This window comes from Trachypithecus francoisi, unplaced genomic scaffold (genome assembly GCF_009764315.1).
Source record: "Trachypithecus francoisi isolate TF-2019V2 unplaced genomic scaffold, Tfra_2.0 Lachesis_group3, whole genome shotgun sequence".
Lineage (NCBI taxonomy): Eukaryota > Metazoa > Chordata > Mammalia > Primates > Cercopithecidae > Trachypithecus > Trachypithecus francoisi.
Window position 1 is genome coordinate 158,251,601 of NW_022681468.1, and position 10,045 is coordinate 158,261,645.

A 10,045-nucleotide genomic window follows, 5' to 3' on the forward strand; every position below is an offset into this window, starting at 1 on the left:
GGAGCGCAGCTCATCGCCAGCAACGGATCAAAGCTGGTCAGAGAATGACTTTGACGAGATGAGAGAAGAAGGCTTCAGTCCATCAAACTTCTCAGAGCTAAAGGAGGAATTACGTACCCAGTGCAAAGAAACTAAAGATCTTGAAAAAAGACTGGAAGAATTGATAGGTAGAATAATTAATGCAGAGAAGGTCATAAACGAAATGACAGAGATGAAAACCATGACACGAGAAATACGTGACAAATCCACAAGCTTCAGTAACCGACTCGATCAACTGGAAGAAAGAGTATCAGCGATTGAGGATCAAATGAATGAAATGAAGCGAGAAGAGAAACAAAAGAAAAAAGAAGAAAAAGAAATGAACAAAGCCTGCAAGAAGTATGGGATTATGTAAAAAGACCAAATCTACGTCTGATGGGGTGCCTGAAAGTGAGGGGGAAAACGGAACCAAGTTGGAAAACACTCTTCAGGATATCATCCAGAGAACTTCCCCAACCTAGTAGGGCAGGCCAACATTCAAATTCAGGAATACAAAGAACACGACAAAGATACTTCTCCAGAAGAGCAACTCCAAGACACATAATGCCAGATTCACCAAAGTTGAAATGAAGGAAAAATCTTAAGGCAGCCAGAGAGAAAGGTCGGGTTACCCACAAAGGGAAGCCCATCAGACTAACAGCAGATCTCTCGGCAGAAACTCTACAAGCCAGAAGAGAGTGGGGGCCAATATTCAACGTTCTTAAAGAAAAGAATTTTAAACCCAGAATTTCGTATCCAGCCAAACTAAGTTTCATCAGTGAAGGAGAAATAAAATCCTTACCGATAAGCAAATGCTTAGAGATTTTGTCACCATCAGGCCTGCCTTACAAGAGACCCTGAAGGAAGCACTAAACATGGAAAGGAACAACCGGTACTAGCCATTGCAAAAACATGCCAAAATGTAAAGACCATCGAGGCTAGGAAGAAACTGCATCAACTAACGAGCAAAAAAACCAGTTAATATCATAATGGCAGGATCAAGTTCACACATAACAATATCAACCTTAAATGTTAATGGACTAAATGCTCCAATTAAAAGACACAGACTGGCAAACTGGATAAAGAGTCACGACCCATCAGTCTGCTGTATTCAGGAGACCCATCTCACATGCAGAGACATACATAGGCTCAAATAAAGGGATGGAGGAAGATCTACCAAGCAAATGGAGAACAAAAAAAAGCAGGGGTTGCAATCCTAGTCTCTGATAAAATAGACTTTAAACCATCAAAGATCAAAAGAGACAAAGAAGGCCATTACATAATGGTAAAGGATCAATTCAACAGGAAGAGCTAACTATCCTAAATATATATGCACCCAATACAGGAGCACCCAGATTCATAAAGCAAGTCCTTAGAGACTTACAAAAAGACTTAGACTCCCATACAATAATAATGGGAGACTTCAACACTCCACTGTCAACATTAGACAGATCAACAAGACAGAAAGTTAACAAGGATATCCAGGAATTGAACTCATCTCTGCACCAAGCGGACCTAATAGACATCTATAGAACTCTCCATCCCAAATCAACAGAATATACATTCTTCTCAGCACCACATTGCACTTATTCCAAAATTGACCACATAATTGGAAGTAAAGCACTCCTTAGCAAATGTAAAAGAACAGAAATTATAACATACTGTCTCTCAGACCACAGTGCAATCAAACTAGAACTCAGGATTAAGAAACTCAATCAAAACCACTCAACTACATGGAAACTGAACAACCTGCTCCTGAATGACTACTGGGTACAAAACAAAATGAAGGCAGAAATAAAGATGTTCTTTGAAACCAATGAGAACAAAGATACAACATACCAGAATCTCTGGGACACATTTAAAGCAGTGTGTAGAGGGAAATTTATAGCACTAAATGCCCACAAGAGAAAGCTGGAGAGATCTAAAATTGACACTCTAACATCACAATTAAAAGAACTGGAGAAGCAAGAGCAAACACATTCAAAAGCTAGCAGAAGGCAAGAAATAACTAAGATCAGAGCAGAACTGAAGGAGATAGAGACACAAAAACCCTCCAAAAATCAATGAATCCAGGAGTTGGTTTTTTGAAAAAACTAACAAATTGACAGACTGCTAGCAGACTAATAAAGAAGAAAAGAGAGAAGACTCAAATAGACGCAATAAAAAATGATAAAGGGGATATCACCACTGACCCCGCAGAAATACAACTCCCATCAGAGAATACTATAACACCTCTACGCAAATCAACTAGAAAATCTAGAAGAATGGATAATTTCCTGGACACTTACACTCTCCCAAGACTAAACCAGGAAGAAGTTGAATCCCTGAATAGACCAATAGTAGGCTCTGAAATTGAGGCAATAATTAATAGCCTACCCACCAAAAAAAGTCCAGGACCAGATGGATTCACAGCTGAATTCTACCAGAGGTACAAGGAGGAGCTGGTACCATTTTGTTCTGATAGGGTCTTTTTTTCAAACTGATGTCTTGTTTGTATTAGTGCTTTGTATTAGGGTTCTCTAGAGGGACAGAACTAATCAGATATGGGTATATATGAAAGGGAGTTTATTAAGGAGAATTGACTCATAGCATCACAAGGTGAAGTCCTGCAACATGAGGAACAAGGAAGCCAGTAGTGACTCAGTCTGAGTCTCAAAACCTCAAAGGTGGAGAAGCCGACAGTGCAGCCTTCCGTCTGTGGCTGAAGGCCGGAGAGCCACTCGAAAAGCATTGGTGTAAGTTCAGGAGTCCAAAAGTCAAGGAACTTGTAGTCTGATGTTTGAAGGCATGAAATATCCTGCATGGGAGAAAGATGAAGACCAGAAAACTCAGCAAGTCAAGTCCCTCCACGTTCTGTCTGCTTTATTCTAGCCATGCTAGGAGCTGACTAGATGGTGCCCACCCAGATTGAGGGTGGGTCTGCCTCTCCCAGTCCACTGACTCAAATGTTAATCTCTTCTGGCAACACCCAGAAACACCCAGAAACAATACTTTGCATTCTTCAATTCAATTCAAGTTGACACTCAACCATCACATACCTCAAGCCATGTTCCGTTCAGACATGTTATAATAAGTTAGTATGAGTTTATTTTGGTGCAAAAAGGTTGAAATTTATGCACAGCTTTTATTTTATTTTATTTTTGAGATGGAGTCTCACTCTGTTACCCAGGCTGTAGTGCAGTGGTGTGATCTCAGCTCACTGCAAGCTCCGCCTCCCAGGTTTATGCCATTCTCCTGCCCCAGCCTCCCTAGTAGCTGGGACTACAGGCGCCTGCCACCACGCCTGGCTAATTTTTTGTATTTTTAGTGGAGACGGGGTTTCACTGTGTTAGCCAGGATGATCTTGATCTCCTGACCTCGTGATCCAGCTGCCTCGGCCTCCCAAAGTTCTGGGATTACAGGCATGAGCCACCGCACCTGGCCATGCACATTTTTTTCATAATACACACTCTCCATGAACTTTTTGAAGATCCTGTGTGTGTGTGTGTGTGTGTGTGTGTAGCAGAGTTCAACAAGTTGATTATAAAGGTCACATGTAAGAATACACAAGCAAGAAGAGCTGAGTTTTTCTTGAAAAAGTAGCAAAAGAGAAATTAGTCCTATTTGATATAAAAATATACTATAAATCTTCTATTATTAAAATGGCAAGCTATTGGTACATGAATAAACAACGGAACACCATAAAAATCCTGAAGTACACCTAAATGCAAATGCAAATTTAATATATAACACCAATGGTGTGATGGTTAACACTGAGTGTCAACTTGATGGGATTGAAGGACACAAAGTGTTGATCCTGGGTGCGTCTGTGAGGGTGCTGCCAAAGGAGATTAGCATTTAAGTCAGTGGGCTGGGGAAGGCAGACCCACCCTTAATCTGGTGGGCACCATCTAATCAGCTGCCAGCGAATATAAAGCAGGCAGAAAAATGTGAAAAGGAGAGACATCCTCCCAGCCTACATCTTTCTCCCGTGCTGGATGCTTCCTGCGCTTGAACATCAGACTCCAAGTTCTTCAGTTTTGTGACACGAACTGGCTCTCCTTGCTCCTCAGCTTACAGATGACCTATTGTGAGACTTGTGATCATGTGAATTAATACTTAATAAACTTCTCTTTATATATATATACACACACACATATATACACATATATATTATATGTGTATATATTATATATACACAATTATATATACATAATTATATATTATATATAATTATACATATATAATTATTAGTTCTGTCCCTCGAGAGAACCCTAATACAGATGGTATATTAGTCAGGATTCTGTGGAGATAGGACCAGTAGTATGTATAGATAGGTGATAGCTAGCTAGCTAGATAGATAGAAAGAAATTTATTAGGGGAATTGGCCCACATGATTATAGAGGCTAAGAAGTCCCATCCCACAACAAACCTCCTGCAGGCTGGAGTACCAGGGAAATCAATATGTGGTTCAGTCTAGTCCAAAACCCTCAGAACCAGGGAAGCTAAAGGTTCACCTCACAGTCCATGGCCAAAGGCCTGAGAACTTGGGGCCACTGGTATAAGTCACAGACTCCAAAGGCAGGAGAGGCTGGAGTCCTGATGTCCAAGGGCAGAAGAAGAAGGGTACCCCAGCTACAGAAAAGAGCAAATTTGCTTTTCTTCTGCCTTTTTGTTGTATCTCAGCCTGTAGCCAATTGTACAATGTTGACTCACATTGAATGAGAGCACATTTCCCTTCCTCAGTCCACTGATTCAAATGCCAACCTCTTCTGGAAATACCCTCAGAGCCACACCTAGAAACAATGCTTCACCAGCTACTTGAGTATCTAGTAGCTACTTGGGTATCCCTTAATCCCATTAACTTGATACCTAAATTAACCATCACAAGTCCACCCCTTGTCAACTTGACATCCCTACACATCTCCTTATACCATACTTCATCTCCAAATAACAATAAGGAGATTATAGCTCCCCCTAGCAAGTTGTACATGATACAACTATCCTATGTACAACCAAAAACACACTAACTTCTTTCCCAAAAGAGAAGATAAAGTCCTTGACTGATGTTTATTCTTCTCCTTATATCCCATAACTTAAATATTAAAATGTACATGGCTGGGCGTGGTGGCTCACACCTGTAATCCCAGGACTCTGGGAGGCCAAGGAGGGTCAATCACTTGAGGTCAGGAGGTTAAGACCAACCTGACCAACATGGTGAAATCCTGTCTCTACTAAAAATACAAAAATTAGCCGGGCATGCTGGCACATATCTGTAATCTCAACTACTCAGGAGGCTGAGGCAGGAAAATCACTTCAGCTAAGGGGGTGGAGGTTGCAGTGAGCCGAGATCGCACCACTGCACCCCAGCTTGGGCGACAGAGCCAGACTCTGTCTCAAATAAATAAATGAAATAAAATTTACAATACTTAATAATACAGTCAGTATATGTCATGTTACATGACAAAGGAATAAGAGTGGAAAGAAAACAGAGATATTTGCTTAATACATGTATATATACAAGCAAATTCTTTAAAAATATAGAGAAAAAGAATAACAATTACAATTCTCATTTCTGTAACTGGTCACATCGTCATGGTCGGTGTCTATAACTACTTTCTTCTACTACCCTTTCTGTATAATCCTTTTTCCTTCAGCAAGTGCCTCATCTGGTCCTGTTCTTTACCTGGCAGGGTGGCCCAAACTTTCATTCCTGAAGGGTCTAGGCTATTTGTAGTCCTGACTAGACTGCGTTGTAGTAATTCTTCATTAACCGTAATTACAGGGCATGGTAATTACAGGTGAAAGATGACCTAAGGGATCTTCTGTAGTAATTCTTTCATCTTTACCTCCATTGTGGAGTAGTAGTCCAATTTCACTTTAGTAGTCCCAGTCAATCACCCCAGCCAACACCATAACTCTCTTCTTGGCCTGTACCAAAATATCACATCAACTTCATAATATGTACAGCTGTTATATGTCCATAAAATTTAAAAATAAAAAAACAAGGAAGAAGAGAAGGATAATATACCTCCCAATGTGAAACAGGCATTACAAATTTTGTAATTTGAGACTTAGTAAAATGGTTGTATAAAAGCTATGGGCAGTGTTTGTAGGGAGACTACAAGGAAGAGGGCAACACCACAGGGTGGCAATGCCATGATCACCATGGCATTTAGGGGGACATGATCTCATGCAGATTGGAGGAGCGAAGGAAGGAGTGGTTATCAAAACCCAGGTAAGAGAGGTCTGTGCAGGGACAGCGGTAATGGATGCAGCCAGCTGGGGCACAGCACAGGGAAGGAAACAGGGGAATAAACTCCATCCTCATTCTCCTCCCTCCCTTTGATCTCATTCCAGGACTCCCATGAGCTATACCCAAGCAGAATCCAGTGGGCAACAGAGCATTTGATGCAGCCCATGAGGGCACAGACAAGGCTGAGCACATGGAGACTGGGTGGGGGAATGCCACATGCACAATTCACCTCATTTGCCTTTTGACTCATAACTCATGGTAACCCAATAGCTGATGAGCATGCATTCCTTTACAGCTAATGAATTCCGAAGAAATGATCGAATTAGAATATTTGCTTTCTCAAACCCCTAATGAAATAATGGATGCAGGCAATGGTCATCATTGGTAGCTGGAACTATTATTTGGTAGAAAATTTTATAACGGATAGATCATCCTGATAACATCTGAACCCACAGATCAATATTAGTATCAACAAAAGGAGACAGACAATAGGCACCTCCTGACGCAATATAATAGCAAGCAAACGCACTACACATACAGCATTCCTGCCAGAAATATTGAGCCTGAACCTAATCAAGACCATGCTTTACTACCAGTTTATAGGAACTACAAGGGACAGAGGAACGTGTTAAACACTCCAGGGCTGCAATCAGCAGTATCTAGACTGTGGGATGTTCCACAGGGCAAAGAATCCAGTTTTATTAACAGACACCTTGCAAGATACAAAAACAGGGAAGAGGAAACCTACAGATAGATTTGAGACATAACCAATCAATGTCTGGACCTTTTGTGAATCCTAATTCCAACAAACTCGCTGTAAAAACTTTTCTGATGTGAAATGAGAGGTTTGAATGCTGACTGGATAACTCGGCAATATTAAAGAATTATTGATTTTCAGGTATAAGTAACAGTATTAGGGTTATGTTTTTTAAATTTTTATTTTTTTAATTTAATTTAATTTTTTGAGATGGAGTTTCGCTCTTGTTGCCCAGGCTGGAGTGCAATGGCAGGATCTAGGCTCACAGAAACCTCTGCCTCTCGGGTTCAACCGATTCTCCTGCCTCAGCCTCACCAGTAGCTGGGATTAAGGAGTTAGCCACCATGCCTAGCTAATTTTTGTATTTTTGGTAGAGACAGAGTTTCACCATGTTGGTCAGGCTGGTCTCAAACTCCTGACCTCATGTGATCCTCCTGCCTCGGCCTTCCAAAGTGCTAGGATTACAGGCATGAGCCACCATGCCCAGCGGTTGTGTTTTCTAAAAAAGAATCAATGTGTTTTGGAGACAAGTAGTGTAGGATTTATGTATGGTGTCTAATAATTGACTAAAAATAACTCAGTGGGGAGAGTGTGGAGTGGGTGAAGAAATGAATGAAACAAGATGGACTGTGTGTTGGCAATTTCGAAGCTAGGTTATCAGTACACACAAGTTTGCTATACTAGTCTTTCTACTGTGTATATTTTATTTTTTCCCTAATAAAATATATAGGAAAAAAAATTGCATGCAGAGGCTATGAACTGTCTGTTACATAATCTCATGACCCATAATCAGCATTCAGGGACAGAGGGAAAGCAGGAGCCCCCAGGCATTGGAGATGTCTACTCTGGAAGAACAAAGGCCTCAAGTGTTTCCAACACTGTGCTCGTCACAGGTTCCCAGTCCTTGCAAAGCTGTTCGCCTCTCAGAGGCCCCTCAAGGAAACAGAGAATCCCCAGTGAGACAATGAGACTAACCGGGATTAAGCGTCTCTGTGAAATCGAGAGGTCATGGTTAGGGGAGTGAATATGAAAATGCCCATTCAGTCACTGAATTTGGCAATAGGACAGGAAGCAGAGCAGGAGGGTATATTACTTCAGTTGTGAGGCAAATGTATTATTCATCGGTACAGGAAAGGCATTTGGGAAGGTGACCAAATGCATATGCTTTATAAAGTCACATGCTCAGAAAACTTTGAAGAGCAGATATTTTCCTCTTTTTGAAACTATTTTATAACAGCATAAACAGATGAAAGGAATGAGCTCAGTCTATGTGCACCCATTTTCATACACCTTAGCGAGAGAAGGTTGAGTTCATTTATTAAAGTCAATTAATTTTTATTCAAGGAATTTCATGTTGTGATTTCTTCCACTGCCCATCAAGGTCACTTTAAATCCTCTAAAGAGCTGGAGTCAAAATTAACCATTTTCAAAAATGACCTTCAAGTCAGCCCTTTTAAATGCAACTGACATTTATTTTAATCCAGTTGTTCCATCAGCCCACAATTCTTTTACTTTGGCTTCTGTCATCTCCTTTTAATATGGATATACTGACGAAGACTTCAAAGCTCACCAACAATCTTTGGGATCTGATTTCTTCCACCAATTTACTTTAGGGTCATTTTCAGTGTAGGTGGATCTGCCTGGTTCTCAATTTGACACCTTCTCTAAATATGAATGAGTTCAAATCATATTCATTCCTAAGTGATCAAATTCAAGAATAGTACGGATGTGTGGAATATGCCAATACCTAAGGTAAAAAAGTAAATTAACAGGTCTTGACTAAGACAGTTAATAAACTAAACACAGTTTAGTAACTGTCTTTTTCATACTTTAGCAACTGCCTTGTCGTCCCTTCCCACAGGCCTAACAAAAGTCCTGTGAGTAAAGTAAAACCAGAGTAACTCTGTGAGGCATTTCCAACAACATGCAGGCTACAGGAAAAGCCCTATCGGGATTAGACCTCAACGGAATGTTGAGTTTAAAAAGCAAGTCACCAAATATCACTTACGTAAAATTTATAAATATACTAAACAATAAACTGCATCAATGTTTCTCTTTTTTGGTTTTAGGAATCTCTTATTCTCCTAAAATTATTGAAGATCCAAAGAGATTTATTTCATTTGGGTGGCATTTATTAATTTTTTCTATATAAGAAATTAAAGTTGAAAAAGTTTTGAAACACGAGAATGCGAGTATTCATTTCCTTAGGCAGCAGAGCAGTTACTCCTTTAGGTAGCTCCACTGTATCCTCATGAAAGAATGAGAGTAAAACACTTTCAAATAATGTCTTAGTATTATTAAGTAAATATATTTTATCTTATTTCCCCCCAAAAGAGTAAAACCATTTTATCTTGCTTTCACCCTTTTGTGATCCAGGGATCACACTTTGAGAACCAATTCACATATAGTTTAGAGATATATTTTATTTAATACACTTAGTAAAATCATAAAAACATGTCTTGGCAGGGCACCCTTTATAAGCAAAGGCTAAGTTATGCTGCAATAACAAAGAACGCCCCCCTTCTTTTCCCATCCTACTATGTCACATATCCATCGGCCACAGCATGGCACCAAATCCTCTTTACTCTGGAATCAGGTAGATAAAGCACACACTCTCAGAGTTTGCCAAGCTCATGGCACATGGAAAAGAAAAAGTGAAGCCACCTCTGCTGAAAGGGACAAGGATCATTTATGCCCACATTTCCCTGGCCAAAGCAATTCACACAGCCAATCCTAATGGCAGCAAGGTGGAGAAACTACTCCTCCCCCAAGGAAGGGCAGCAAATACTTTACACAAAAAGTTGTCTTCCCCACACCAATGTCAAGGTTAGCTTTGGGTAGATAAGGAGGTAGGATGAGGTAATGACAATTTTTTAAGTAACAGTAATAAAATAATAGTAAGAGTAAAAGAAATCTTTATAAAAAATAGAATTCTGAACCAAAGCAAACAAATAAAACATGGTACAAACCAGAGGTGTTCTCTTTGTGACTGCAATTGACTTGACCATAGTCCTCCAAATGATTTTAAATTAAGC

At 40.1% G+C, this 10,045-nt stretch overlaps 1 non-coding gene across 1 annotated transcript; it reads right to left on the minus strand.

Moving 5' to 3' along the window:
• Positions 1–8,845: 8,845 nt before the first annotated feature.
• LOC117071890 lies at positions 8,846–8,976 on the minus strand. Its single transcript, XR_004432616.1, has one exon. It is a non-coding gene; the product is annotated as a small nucleolar RNA SNORA18 (small nucleolar RNA).
• Positions 8,977–10,045: the final 1,069 nt, after the last annotated feature.